This window comes from Lolium rigidum, chromosome 7, assembly GCF_022539505.1.
Source record: "Lolium rigidum isolate FL_2022 chromosome 7, APGP_CSIRO_Lrig_0.1, whole genome shotgun sequence".
In the NCBI taxonomy this organism is placed as follows: domain Eukaryota; kingdom Viridiplantae; phylum Streptophyta; class Magnoliopsida; order Poales; family Poaceae; genus Lolium; species Lolium rigidum.
In genome coordinates, this window is record NC_061514.1 from 24,604,262 (window position 1) to 24,620,328 (window position 16,067).

Below are 16,067 nucleotides of genomic sequence, written 5' to 3' on the forward strand. Positions count from 1 at the left end.
AATCAATGCTTCCCTCTCGCGAAGGGCCATTCTTTTACTTTATGTTGAGTTAGTTTACCTACCTCCTTCCATCTTAGAAGCAAACACTTGTGTCAACTCGTGCATTGATTCTTACATACTTGCTTATTTGCATTCATCATATTACTTTATGTTGACAATTATCCATGAGATATGCATGTTGAAAGTTGAAAGGAACTGCTGAAACTTAAGTCTTCCTTTGTGTTGCTTCGATGCCTTTACTTTGAATCTATTGCTTTATGAGTTAACTCTTGTGCAAGGCTTTTGATGCTTGTCTTGAAAGTACTCTTCATGAAAAGTTTTGCTATATGTTATCTATTTGTTAGCAACTATAGATTATTGCCTTGAGTCACTTCATTCATCTCATGTGCTTTGTAATAGTATGATCAAGGTTATGTAAGTAGCATGTCACTACGGAAATTACTCTTTTTATCGTTTACCTACTCGAGGGCGAGCAGGAACTAAGCTTGGGGATGCCGATACGTCTCCAACGTACCTATAATTTCCGATGTTCCATGCTTGTTTTATGACAATACTTACATGTTTTGCTTGCACTTTATAATGTTTTTATGCGTTTTCCGGAACTAACCTATTAACAAGATGCCGAAGTGCCGGCTTCTCGTTTTCTGCTGTTTTTGGTTCCGTAAAGGCTCGTTCGGGCAATATTCTCGGAATTCGACGAAACGAAGACCAAACATCATAATTCACCGAGACGGACCAGGACACCGAAGGGGAGTCAGAGGGGAGGCCTAGGGCCCCCACACCATAGGGCCGCGCGGGCAGGCCCCTGGCCGCGCCGACCTATGGGGAGGGCGCCTTGGCGCCCCTCCGACTCCGCCTCTTCGCCTATATAAGTCCTTTCGACCTAAAAACGCGATACCAATTGACGAAACTCCAGAAAGACTCCAGGGGCGCCGCCACCATCGCGAAACTCCAATTCGGGGACGAAGTCTGCGTTCCGGCACTCCCGCCGGACGGGGAAGTGCCCCGGAAGCCATCTCCATCAACGCCATCGCCTCCATCATGCTCCGTGAGTAGTTCCCCCATGGACTACGAGTTCTAGCAGATAGCTAGTTGGTACTCTCTATCCCATGTACTTCAATACAATGATCTCATGAGCCGCCTTACATGATTGAGATCCATCTCGATGTAATCGGTGTTGTGTTTGTTGGGATCCGATGGATGATACATTATGATTAGTCTATCTATAAAGTTTGTGAAGTTATTGTTGCCGCAATCTTGTTATGCTTAATGCTTGTCACTAGGGCCCGAGTGGCATGATCTTAGATTTAAGCTCTATAATTATTGCTTAGATTGTATCTATAAGTTGTATGCACATGTCGCCGTCTCGAACCAAAGGCCCCGAAGTGACGTAAATCGGGACAACCGGAGGGGATGGCGGTGATGTGAGGATCACATGTTTTCACCAAGTGTTAATTCTTTGCTCCGGTACTCTATTAAAAGGAGTACCTTAATATCCAAGAGATTCCCTTGAGGCCCTGCTGCCACCTGCTGGTAGGACAAAAGATGTTGTGCAAGTTTCTCATTGCGAGCACGTACGACTATATATGGAAAACATGCCTACATGATTAATAAGCTGGATGTTCTAACTTAATGCTTTGAATCCTATCAATTGCCCAACTGTAATTTGTTCACCCAACACTTGTCACTTGTTATTGGAGAGTTACTACTAGTGTAGATCGCTGGGAACCCCGGTCCATCTTTCATCATCATATACTTGTTCTACATGACATTGGAAGTAGTATCAACTATTTTCTTGTGACATTGCTCTCATATTACTGCTACTGCTGCTGTGTTACTGTTACTATTGCTCTCATATCACTGCTACTTTCACATCACCCCTGTTACTAGTGCTTTTCCAGTGTGATCTGAATTAACAACTCAGTTGTTAAGGCTTATAAGTATTCTTTACCTCCCCTTGTGTCGAATCAATAAATTTGGGTTTTACTTCCCTCGAAGACTGCCGCGATCCCCTATATTTGTGGGTTATCAATATCTCTACTTGGATCTTATTTGCCTCTTGTGAAAATAAATTCCTTATCACATTATGGGGGAGTAATAAGCTTTGTGCATATTACAAGCCTAGAAAATGTGAACATTTGAGGTTGTGTCACATAGAATTGATACCGTAAATTATCTCTCTCCTATGTGGCATGTTTGCTCAAACAAGCTCCAATTTGCTTAAATTGCTTCATTGCTAATATCTTTGTGGATCTTATTTGTGAAAGTTTTTCTTGGCATGGTTTTTCACAACATGTCCCTCAATACATTTTTGGAAAACCATGTGCTTCAAGTCATACTATTAATTGCTTTGCATGTTGGTATGAATACTATTAATTGCTTTGCATGATGGTTAACTCTTATCTTTTACCATATGCTTTGTTCGTTGTAAATATGATCTTATGTATACTTACAAACTACCACCGGGAAATATTTCCTAATACCTCTTGTCCTAGGACAATTGGTAATCAATTATAAGGTAGATATTTATTGATCATATCTACATTAGCTCTTGTATTTATATTGCCTTATTTATTGCCATGAATTTGTTGTGCTTTGACTCCCATGTGTCTTCCTTGCATCTTATGGATCTAAGTTGTCTATTCAAACTTTCTTAGCATTGTTAGAAGATATAGGTAGCGTGATGATCCTAGTTTTGTGCATTTTGTATTCATATAAAAAATCCTAGATAATGCACCAAACTTGGGGGAGCTCTTCTATATTATTAGAATGCTTAACATCTCTTGATCTTTATCAAAAATTTGGTTTTGGGAGACATAAAATTTTCTTTTTGGTACTTTGTGCCATCATAAAAAGTTTCGAGGGTTTGGTTTATTTGTTGGAACCTTGCTCTCTTGGGAGTTGGTTATCTCATTCCTTTGTGTTTAGGTTTAATTAGCTTCTTATAATGAGATAAGTCTTTGAAGTCAATCTTGTGTTGATTTGATTCTTTGATATAATTTGGACAACCATTGTCTCTTGGTTTATTTGGTGTTTTGTCCAAATTGTATCTTCCTATGGTTCTTGAAAGTATTGTGCATGCATATTTAATATATGTATATCTTATGGCATGTGTCACTTTCTTTGATCCAATATATAGGGTAAACTCCATCAAATCCTGATTTGGCTAAGATGTGCATGAAATTCAATTTCATATCTATATGCACATAGAATTGTGGAGTTTGTCCTATATGTTGTAGTGTGTCTAACTACTTCGGACCCAATTAGTTTGGGGACCATTTTGTACTTACCTTTGTGTTAGGTACAATGGATATGCATTGAATGCTTGTCTCACTCTTGGAAAGAAGTGGTGACTCAATGGTAACTTGAGGCAAGCTAGGATGGTCAACGAACACATATCTACTACATCCACACCAATGCTATCTTGGTAACAAGTATCTTCTCATGCATACTTTTCTTGTATCCAACCTTATGGTTGCATCTTGGCATGAATCTCTTGATTTGCAAATGTTGTGCTTCTTGCAAAAGTCTTAATGAAACCTCTTTATTGTGAATGTGAGTAATTTGAGATGAGTGCATTTGTTGGGAAGTATTTTAAATCATGCTCATGATTCATCCATCCCAACTATGCCTATCTAGCAATTTTGTTGCATATCAATTCCTCAAGGCTCTCACATGTGCAATCTAGATGAAAGTGCAAATTTAGTTACTTCTTTTGGTATCCCCGTTTGTGATACTTGTTGCCTTTCTCAAATGCATCCCAACTATCTTCTATCACTTGTTGATATTTGTGATGTATTTTAGTTGCTTCTGGTTGAAGTTCATGAATGTACAATAAGATAAAATTGAGCCTTTAGCCATGCTATTAAGCAAAAATTCTTATTGGCATATTGCATGACTCCGTCTTGGATATCATACTATTTTTCTTGTGTATCTATTTTATGTGTGCATGTTTCTTTGTGGATAAATATCTTTGTGATATTGCCCACTTAGAGAAACTTATACACATAAGAGATGATACATCTCCTTTTGATATCTTATTTATTTATTGCATGTTGATTGGTCATGCTAAGCAATATAATTCATTGAAGACTATGATGATGTTTTTTGCTCATCCTTGTAATAGTCTTATAATATGCTTTATCATGTCTTTCACATATCCTCTTGGTTGAGCCTTTTTATTATGGTGCCTCAACTATTTATTTGTTGCAAGTGTTTAGCTTACTTTTCTATCTATGATCTATTACAAATTTTTGTGTTTTAAATGAGGGAGTGAGGATTCCATGTTATGCATATTGTATTCAAATGCAACATTTTATTTTATGCATGTACCTTGGGGAGCTTCCTCATTTGATTTAGAACACTATCTTGTGGTGATCATTAGAGTTTGATTCACTTGGTATCTTTTGTTTTTGAATGATATTATGGGAGTGATGATTCCATGTTTGTGCACTTTATACTCCAATGCAAATTGTCTAGTTTTGTGCACAAACCTTGGGGAGCTTCCTCATATTATTTAGAGCAATCTTCTTGATCTTATCATAATATCTATCTTTCTTTTGGTATCTTCCTTGTGGTTTATTTGGTTGCTTGCTTCATTTGTTGAAGCTTCTTCACTTTGTTATCTTTTTGCAATCTTTGATCCTATCTATAGTGTGATTCCTTCCGAATATTCATCATTGGATATGTGCATTTGATTCCACTCAAATTATGAGAAATGCACACCCTATGGAGGAACTCTCACTATATTGGCCTTCTAAATTTTTCACCCATTTCGGCAATTGGTGCCTATGGGGGAGAAGTTTGGAGGGTTTAAGGGAATTTGGTTATGTCTTTGCTTTGTGCTTAAGCATGTGCCTTTATTGCATTGCATCTTGTTGCTTTGCATAGTTGATTATTTAGAGGAAACTCCACTAGGCTTTGAATGCCAATATATGCAATGAAAGTCAAGATCATTCACACATGCATATATTATGGGGGAGTTTGCTCTATATATTCAACTTATTTGTTACTTAAATTCCTTATATAAACCCTCTCAAAAGTCAAGATCATTCATCAATTACCAAAATGGGGGAGATTGAAAGTGCATGGAGCCCCCATGTGTGGTTTTGGTAATTAATGACAATCCCCATGGACTAATGTTTGCATTGAATTATATTTGTAGGAGTTGTCCATAGGCAATTCTTGAACCATTTGTTGGCTTCAAGGTTGCAATAAGAAGAAATTGATGAAGGATATCAAGTGTCAAGTATGTCTTGAAGATGAAGATGAAGTGAACCCTCAAGTTACTTCAAGACATCAATATGATGAAGAATGACGTGCAAGTACAAGATGAGCCAACTCGAAGAGTTCATAAGATTGAAGCTTGCCATGGAGCAATCTGAACCTTAGACTGGTCTACTTCAAATGTGGCTAGCTGGTAGCCTAGCAGTAACGAAATTCCCGAGCTTTCCCTAGCAGTAAGTCAAGAATTACCCGACTTACAGTGTCAAAGGAGAGCTAATATCCGGCTACTTAATTGGTAGATTTGACCCGAGAATGAAGTGCAAGTTCAAGATGAGCCATCTCGAAGAGATCCTTTGCTTGAGTCTTGCCATCCATATGGTGATCATGGATATGTGAAGATGCGCCGAAGAAGAAGCTCTCCCATGGTGGTTTATGGGGGAGCAATCCACATGGTGGTCATGGTTATGTGAAGATGCGCCGAAGAAGAAGCTCTCCCATGGTGGATTATGGGGGAGCAATCCACAAGACTTCGTCAAGCAAGCACAAGCAAGAAAGGCGTTCCATCTTGTTGAGGTCAAGATCGTCGTCATCGAGCTCAAGTAGAATGCGCAAGTATAAGGTTTGCTCTTGATAGGGTTTCTTTCTCACCGGTCTCATAGTGTAGTTGGAGACCGGTTTATAGTTTAGTTGCCGTACTATCAAGAGGGCTCTCGAGTGAGTAACTCGATCGTATCGTTTGGAGAGAGCTCAAACCTTGCATCCTTGCATCATCTTTCTTGGTTGTTATTTGGAACTTATCCATGTGATGTTTTAGAGCTTGTGCTTATTCTCATGACAAGTTCTAGTTCATCGAAAACGGATTTCGCATAGATCACTTGTTGCGTTTTCGAGTTTGATTCATCATCTTTCTTGGTTGTGTTGCCTGCCAAAACCCACCGGCGAGCAGCGACGAGCAACACGAAGAGCCGGGAGGCTCCCAGAACTGCTGGTGGGTCCTGGTCCCTCGGGCGACGGCCCGCAATGCTCCGGCACGCGCCCTAGCGGTTGCGAGGGTGTGCCACCTGACCTATACCTGGTCAGGAAGGTGATGGATTGCTTCGATTAATTTCCTACATGGCAGACACGTAAACATTAAATCCGAGCCTCGATCGGCTCTCAGGTTACCCTGTGAATCAGCTCAAAGAGCCGATTCATCCATGGTTCGTATTGGATCTACGATAACATGGGGTTCCTGCTTGATCAATACCAAGTTAAATCAATCTACGACAGTCTAGGGCTTTCACCGCATAATTGGAACATCCTACACGTAGTTGAGCCTGGCAGATACGAAAGATAACAGAAAACTAATCCAAGAAGAGGCCTAAAAACCAACACAGAGTCAATTCCCGGAACAACCCCTCTTGGATCGGCGAACCATACCTCACGCACTACTGGATCGTTCAACCCGTTTGCAAGGCCTGACCATGCGGATATCAAACTAATCCTTGAAGAACAAGGAACAACTATAACAGATCAAATCTACTAAATAAAGTCCAAGCAAGATGCTGCCCTTACACCCAAGATAGGTGCAAAGGCAGCTAGATATTTAGGGGCCGCAAAACTAAGCAAACATATCAGAAAAGTATCGATGCTAGCCCAAAAACATCTATGATAACAGTGTTACTCGCCATCAACAAGGCTTCGGTACGAGCAACACAAGATAACGAATAAACTGATACTGCCTAGATCGCAAGATGCGATCTAGGCAGCATGACGCTTACCCGGAAGAAACCCTCGAAACAAGGGGTGGCGATGCGCCTAGATTGTGTTTGTTGTGAACGTGATCGTCCTCCCTTCTCAATAACCCTAGGTACATATTTATAGTCCGTGGACTTTCTATCTTTGAAATAAACCTAACTGTGTACGAACCAAACTCTATCTCTTAATTCTAAACTAAAACGTGATCTACTATAATGTACAGATACAGGGCAATCCAGCCCAAATTCTCGAACGAGGCCGATTCAGAAATACTTTATGTGCATATCCTCCAAGCCCATCTCAATCACGACCCATCTTCCGATTTGGCTAAAATCTGGTGATAACACATGCCCCCCTGGTTTTGGCAATAATAATTCCAAAACCACTCTGTTTTCCTTCATCGGGTCACGCGTTGCAAAGCAGAACCGCTACAGTGCCCTTCCATCATGATGCCTTGCCCTCTCAACTTCTCTGTTCTGCACGATTTGACAGTTTTGGCACCGCATCCTCGAAACTGCCACAGCATTGAATCATCCTTCACTATATCCCCTTTATTTAACCTCATCCGAGCAGTTAGCCTCTTCATTCTCCTGTTCCGCATTAGCAATCGAAAAAGCCCTCCTCTGCAACCATGGACTCCTCCTCTGCCTCTTCGGGTCTCTCCTTCCAATCCTCCTCCTCCAGTGAGCCGATGCCGGAGTACGATCCAAAAGCGGCGTACGAGGCCCGCGCTCCACTATGGCGGGACGAGGTGGATTGGGACTTCGCCGTCGAGTCAGAGGATGACGAATCCTTGACCGACGGGGAGGATAACCTCCAGTTCCTCGTGGACGGGGAGTTGGAGGAAGAGAGCGACGACGACGCCTTCTCCTGGGGCGCAGACCTCTCCTCCGACGAGGAGGATGAAGCGAAGGACGACACCTCCTCCGACGAGTACCCGCCGGCGAAGCGCTTCCGCGCCGGGTCGGAGGACGATGACGACGACGAAGACGAAGAAGAAGCCCCTGCCGACGGCTTCAGCAGCAGCGACGAAGACGTCACCGGCAGCAGCGTCGATAGCGGCGAGGACGGCGACGACGAGGGCAGCGACGGCCCCTAGATTAGGGACTACTCGAATAGGGCTAGTAGTAGTAGTGCATTAGGCAGCAGATCCTCCTTTTGCGAGCAATCGGCTCTTATTGTAAAATCCCCTTTTAATCAACGAAGAATGCTTCTATGCCTAATTTTTCCGATTGTCAAAGTAGGTCAACGCACAAAGAGCTGATGGCAACGCATCGGTCTTTCACCATAAAACACCAGTAAGGCCAGACTCGGTTACCTATTTAGACAGATCCAAGCGGACATTCCCCAAATTCAAAGGGTAACCTGTGACCCTCGTCTGCAAAAGCTCGCCACCATTGAAAAAGGTCGTGATGCAGAGCCAGCCGATTTCACCAAAATCGGCTTCCAAGAGCAAAGTATCTTCCGGCCGACTCGCCCCCGAGCCCCAACCAAGGCGAGAACGACGGTGAGGAAGGTAGCCGCCGAGAAAACTTTGAAGCGCCGGAGTCCTTCTCCAGATCAAGAAAGCCCGCACGTATGTTGATCCATACCTTGACCGATTTCATCTATCCTTATGGGCTTCTGCAAACATGCTTGTACTTACTAACTCCTTTCTTTATAGGCACAGAGCCAGCCAAATTTGCCACCATCGGCTTCCAGGAAAAGGCCAGTTCCTGCACCTGTTGACCGTACTGCACATGTTGCAGAAATACGTGCCCTTGAACAAACGGCAAGTGACGGGCGAGGACGAAGATGACGAGGCCGAGATCGCCGAAGTAGATCGTGTCCGTGCTGACGTCCTCCGTGCCTGCGAGGCTTTCCTTCAATAGAGCCCGAGGCGGATCATGTAACAGTTTGTACCTCTAGAGTCGATGGCTGCGCATCGGCTTTTTAGTCTAAAGTCGATGTCTGTGCATCGGCTGTGCTTTGCGTCTTGTTGCTTTGTATATATATATTTTTTTACTGGCCGATTTCATGCATCGGCCCCCATATTTCACTATCCATCATCCCACATACGTGTGAATTTTTTTTTACTGGCCGATTTCATGCATCGGCCCCCATATTTCACTGTCCATCATCCCACATACTTGGGAAATATTTCTTGAGATGCTGACCATTGACAGCCACTGGGAACTTCACGCCGCTCAGCTCCTCGAGCATGTATGCGTTACCCTTTAAAACTTGGTCGACCCTGTACGGCCCGTGCCAATTTGGAGACCATTTATCATACATTGGATCCTTAGTCCCCAATGGCAATACAGCTTCCCATACCAGATCACCAGCGTGGAACTCTTTTGGTCTCACCTTCTTGTTATATGCGCGAGCTACCTTAGCTTTGTTCTCTTTAATTTTCTCAAGCGACCACAGTCTAAGCTCCGTTAAATTCTCAATGCTATCACTCATCAGGGCTGCGTATTCTTCAGTTGTTAAATCATTCCGAAACGTAATACGTCTCGACCCAGCCGTGATTTCCCGTGGCAATACGGCTTCTTGTCCATAGACCAGATGGTATGGCGAGGTTTTTATCGATCCATGACATGACATGCGATAAGCCCACAAAGCCTCTGACAATACCTCGTGCCAACGTCTAGGGTGCTCGTCGATTTTCCTCTTAATCAGCTTGATAAGGCTCTTGTTGGACGCTTCGGCTTAACCGTTTGCTTGAGCATAGTATGGAGACGATCGGATCAACTTAATTCCCATGTCCTCGCAGAACTTTCTAAACTCGTGAGACACGAAGACCGAACCTCCATCGGTCGTGATAGTCTGGGGAATCCCGAATCTATGAATGACATGTTCCTTCACAAAATTGATAACATCTTTCGATGCCACTGACTTCATAGGGACGACCTCCACCCATTTAGTGAAATAATCTGTAATGGCCAGAACCCACACATGGCCTTTGCTCGATGGAGGATTGATTTTGCCGATCATATCCATGCCCCAACCTCGAAATGGCCAAGGCTTGATGATGGGGTTCATTGCCGATGCGGTACCGTCTCGAATTCTCCCAAACTTCCGACACGCTTGACACCCTTTATAGTACTTAAAACAATCCTCAAGCATGGTGGGCCAATAAAACCCCGATCGCCCGATCAACCATTTCATCTTATGAGCCGATTGGTGAGTTCCACGAGCGCCTTCGTGTACCTCGTGTAAGAGCCGATTTGACTCGGCCGGTCCCGACATATCCGAGAAGTAACCCTTCCAAAGTCCCGTAGAAACATGTCATCCCCAATAAGGACATACTTCATGGCCTTGTACCTTATCCGTTTAGGTGCCCCCGAGCCGAATCTTTCAAGTAATTGAAGATATCGGCTCTCCGATCATCCGATTCCAGAATCTGTACTCGAACATCGGCTCCACCTGCTACGTCCTTGTAGCCTGACGCCATCTGTGCGAGATCGTTTGCCTCGGTATTTTGCGACCTCGGGATCCAATTGAAGTTTATGTACCTAAATTGTGCCATCAGCTCGCGGCATTGCATCCATAATGGGAAGAGCGACTCGCTCTCACATTTGTATTCCTCCGTGAGTTGGGAAATCACCAATTTGGAGTCTCCAAAAAGTTCCACTGCTTCTGCCCCGGCTTCCAATAGCAACTCCATTCCCTTGCGTATTGCTTCATACTCAGCGACATTGTTGGTGCAAGGGGTAGGTAGCCTGAGGGAGAAGGAATATGTTGCCCCCCGGGGTGACACGAGTAGAATGCCGATGCCGCAACCATCATCACAAACCGATCCATCGAAAAACATGGCCCATGCACGCACGTACGGTGCTCGCTATATCGTTGTTGATTCGTTCAAGCAATAAGATCGACCAATGCCTGTCCCTTGATCGCTTTCGCAGGCTGATACCGGATATCAAATTCCGATAATGCAAACATCCACTTACCGAGTCGGCCTTTCAACACGAGAGCCGACAACGATATGTTTGATGACATCTCGATTTGCATATGACGACAATTTCCGCTGACAGAGAAGATGTGATGAAGCTTAGTGCGGTGTAAAAATAGGCAGAGGCACAACTTCTCGATCTCAGTGGTACTTAGTTTCCGCATCCAACATCCTTCCGCCGAGGTAGAAAACGACTTTCTCCGCACTCATCATAAACTTGCACCACTACCGAGGCGATGGAAGTGTTAGCTACCGACAAGTAAATATAGAATGGTCTCGTCTTGTCGAGGCGGAACCAACACCGGTGGCTTTGTTAGATACTCTTTAATCTCGTCAAACGCTCGCTGTTGCTCGCCCCAACGAAACTCCTCATCGGACTTAATTTTTACCAATCCCATGAACGGCTCGATTCGCCCTGACAGATTGGAGATGAACCTTCTGACGAAGTTGATTTTGCCGATGAGACACTGGAGTTCCTTCTTCGTGGTAGATGGCTTCATTGTTCGTACTGCCTCCTGACTTTTCAGGCCGATCTCAATTCCGCGTTCATGAACCAAGAAACCCAAGAATTGATCGGCCGTTACACGAAAAGCACACTTCTTTGGATTCATTCTTAGCCCGAATTTTCTAGTTCGGTCCAGGATGCGTCGCAAATCCTACAAGTGTCCTTCTACTGAAACAGACTTGACTACCACGTCATCAATGTAAATCTCCACCAATTTGCCGATCAGATCATGAAAGATGTAATTCATGGCTCTTTGGTATGTTACGCCGGCATTTTTCAGTCCAAATGTCATGACTACATATTCAAACAATCCCACCGAACCTGGTACTCGAATGCGCCTTGTGTATATCCTCTCGGAGCCATGAAAATTTGGTTGTAACCGGCATTGCCATCCATGAAACTTAAAACCTTATGACCAGCAGACTGCATTGATCAATGTCTCTGCTACGGCATTGGATACTCATCCTTTGGAGTGGCTCTATTGAGATCCCGAAAATCTATGGCGACGCGCCATCGGCCGTCCTTTTTCTCTACGGTACGATACTAGAAATCCACTCAAGCATACCCGCATGGCCCGATGAACCCGGCGTTCAACATTTTCTCGATCTCTTTCTTGACTTCTTCTAAAATTTCGGCCTTCATCCGTCGTGCTCGCTCGTCGGAACGGCCGAAATCCTTTCTTAAGAGGGAGCCGATGCTCAATGATGCTCTCGTCTAACCCGGCATCTCCGTGTAATCCCAGTGCAAAGCAATCTGGGTATTCTTTCAACAAAGCTATCATCAGGCCCCTCGGATGCGGATCTAACTTTTTGCCGATAAATGTTGGTCGTGGCTTATCCCCAGTGACCAATGTCAATCTCTTCTAGCTCATCGCCCGATGTAAACCCATATCCTAGCTTTCCGTCGCCTTCCAGATCGATGTTGAACACAGGCAAAACGTATGGTGAGGATAATTTGGGCCGATTGCTGGAATCGGCCTCCTTTTCGATTGCATTGCTCAATGAAGGTTTACACCTTATTTGTGCTCTACTACGGGAGGGAGTCTCCCTACTACGACTACGTGACATGCTTGAGGTGAGATCATTGCTTTTTATTTTTTGGGGCCGATCGCAGGGATCGTCCTTGCCACGTACGTCCATTGACTTTGCTCTTGCTACTCTGTCAGGCCGGTGGATAAGACCAGCCTCACCCCGTTTTTTGAAGCTTCGATGCGCTCACAACCGTCCAAACTGACTCCAGAGATCGGCTCTTGGTCGTCTGCGTCCCAAATATTCATGCCAGCTATTGAGATCTCGATCGAGTCATCTGCATGAACGACCTCCACTTCATCTCCATCCCACTGTATCAGGCATTACTGCATTGTGGATGGAATGCAGCAGTTGGCGTGAATCCAATCCCTCCCTAGCAGGACAGCGTAGGTGCTTTTGTTGTCGACGATGAAGAACGATGTAGGGATGGTTTTTCGGCCTACGGTTAGATCCACGTTCAGAACGCCTTGCGTTTCTGATAATTGGCCGTTGAAGTCGCTTAGTGTGACATTGGTTTTGATCAGATCTGTGTTAGAGCGTCCCAAACGCCGTAGCATGGAGTATGGCATTATATTGACTGCCGCTCCCATGTCAACCAGCATCTTGCTGACAGGCTGCCCGTTGATATAACCTCTCAGGTACAGGGCCTTCAAATGTTTGTAGCTCTTCTCTCGTGGCTTTTCAAAGATAACTCGGCCGTGGGCCGCAGTCAAACTGTGCTACCGGCACTTCTTCGGTTCTTGGAGCACAAAACTCCAACGGAAGTATGAACACCATATTTGTGCCAGCTGATGCCTTCGCATCGGCTTTTATTTGTTTGGGGCGCCATTCTTTTTTCTGTGGACGAGTGTCCGCCTCCAAAGTTTGCTAAATTTTCACGGCCATATTGGGCTGCGCTTTCCTCAACGTGTGCAGGTATTGCGCCTCGGCTTCCTCCAAGCTACGTAGCCGCTGAACCCTGCGCTTTTGGGAGTGACTGAGTCCATCAGGGCACCACCTTGGCCGGTGGTATCTATCTTCTTCTTCATCTTCTGACTCCTCGAAATTTTCCCCCGAGATGACTCGCCTCGTCTGTTCCGAGATGGGAGAGGCCCTAGACGCTTGAACACCGAAACCTCACTTGTGTCCTTCTTCGCCGTCTACATTCCGGCAATTATCGATTGTAGGCAATCGGCTCATTCCTCGAATCCCGACAGCTGCTTAAAGAAAGGACAATCCCGAGTGTCTATCCATGTCTTCCTGCTCTCTTGACTTCCCCTTAGCGCGGTGCTCGTATCCTTCGTCGTCTCTATCATACCGACGATATTTTCCGTTGTCTACATCGTACCGCCGGCGTCGGTCGTATTGATGCTCATATTTGTTAAGGAGATGCGCAGAGAGCGGTCGTTGATACCGCACGTTTCTCACTTGTTCCTCGTGATGTACCGTCTCGTCATCATATCGGGGCCTGGCCGCGTGGGCCGGCCTCTCCTCCTTTTCCTTGCCGCGGAGTGACCAATTTCTTCTTTATCCCCGCCATGGTGGTATACAGTGCCCCGCCATGTTAATATCGAATGAGAAACCTAGCCGGTGCCTCGTGGAGTGATTGATTTCCACCATGTTGACGCCAGAAACTGTTGCGTGTCCACTTTCATGGCAAATCGACCAAGGATCAAACGGCCTTGTTCTATCGCCGTTTGGATCCGCCGACGCAACTCTTTGCAGCTCATTGGTGATATGGGTGAACGAGTGATGCCCTTCTTGGCCGTAACTTCTCGTAACTTCATGCTTTTCCTTAAGCAATAAATCGAATATCCGCTCAGCCTTTGCTTATATCGAAGTCAAACCCTTTGTGCCCTGATTGTTTCACCCATTTGCGTGACACGGAGCTGCCCCCGAGCCCATTCAGCCACGGCTACTTCCCGGTCTTCTCGCAAAGTCCTCAACTTCTTCCGTCTCGACCAGGCCTATCGGGCGTTTGAACTTATCTTGGTACAATTCCGGGTGGTGCCGCTCATACAATGTTAATTTCCGGACCATGTGCGCCGACGAATTGTATTCCACTTGGAAAGCCAGTATCCTTGATCGGCGCCGTGAGGCCCAACGCCGCCGCATCGACCGCTTCTTTCTCGCTTAAACGAGCCGAATAACATCGGTTCTTGATAGCCCCGAAACGCCGAATGTATTCCGACACCGTTTCTCCCCGTTTCGCCGCACCTCGCGCCGGATCGGCAATGCCAGCCTCGGTAGCTTCGAGTGATATTGCACATGAAACCGCTCTTCCAGCTTGCTTCCACGTCCGGACCGAATCCGGTGGCAACGAGGTGTACCACCCGAAAGCTGGTCCCGTGAGAGATTGCGCAAAAACCTTACACGTAACGGGTCCGATGTCGAAATCATGCCCAATCCGTGCCAAATATCGGCTCACATGCTCAATTGAGCTAGACCCTTCGATCCATTGAACTTTGAGAACTCGTGGAGCCGATACTTGGGCGGCAACGAATCAAATCATATTCGTTGGGGTACGGCTTGGAATAGCCGATCGTTCTCCTCTTGGCAGTGATGCCGAACCGGTCTCTCAAGATTGTACTCGATTTGTTCCACCGCATGAGCCGCAGTGGGCTGAGCTTTCATGACTCGTTCCGGTGGCATATTTAGCTAGCCACGCCTGTTTATCGGCGTCTGCTCCAGACATCCCTCCTGCTGCAATCTGGTTCGTGCGCACCCAATTATTGCAGTCCGGCACGTATGTGCACACGTATCCCTGTGGGATTTCTTTAGGCGGCCCATACAGGAATTGGTAATCGCCGGGATCGCCTCCAACCTTGTAGACGTCGTATGCCGGTGAACCCTGTGGCTCTGGAGCTGCAAGCGTGAATGGCAGCTGCGGTCTGGTGTGGAACGGTATTTCTCCCTCGGTGAGTTCCTAGGGCAGGCCCTAACGGAGAGTACCGATGTTTCATGATTTCCTGAACCACGCGAACCGCAATACGCTCCAAAGTGTTCACCAGGCTCTCAGAATGACGGTGTAGAGAATGAGCCACCATGTAATTAACTTCGGCGCAGCTCGGCGTCGAGGGAGACACTTCACGAGAACGCCTGAGCCTCCACCTAATGCCATGTTACGGTCCTCCGAAAGAGCATGAGATCGGCAAGATGCTTAACTCATCATATTTCTTCGAGAACGTCTTCGTACGTGATTGGTCGACCGACATCCGTTTGAACCTAATGCCGAGAATGTCCCACCGGGCGTGCCGTAATGTGTTGCCTCGCCAAAACCCACCGGCGAGCAGCGACGAGCAACACGAAGAGCCGGAGGCTCCCGTAACCGCCGGTGGGTCCCGGTCCCTCGGGCGACGGCCCGCAATGCTCCGGCACGCGTCCCGGCGGTTGCGAGGGCGTGCCACCCGACCTATACCCGGTCGTGAAGGTGATGGATTGCTTCGATTAGTTTCCTGCATGGCGTACACGTAAACATTAAATCCGAGCCTCGATCGGCTCTCGAGTTACCCCGTGAATCGGCTCAAAGAGCCGATTCATCCATGGTTCGTATTGGATCTACGATAACATGGGGTTCCCGCTTGATCAATACCAAGTTAAATCAATCTACGACAGCCTAGGGCTTTCACCGCATAATTGGAACATCCTACACATA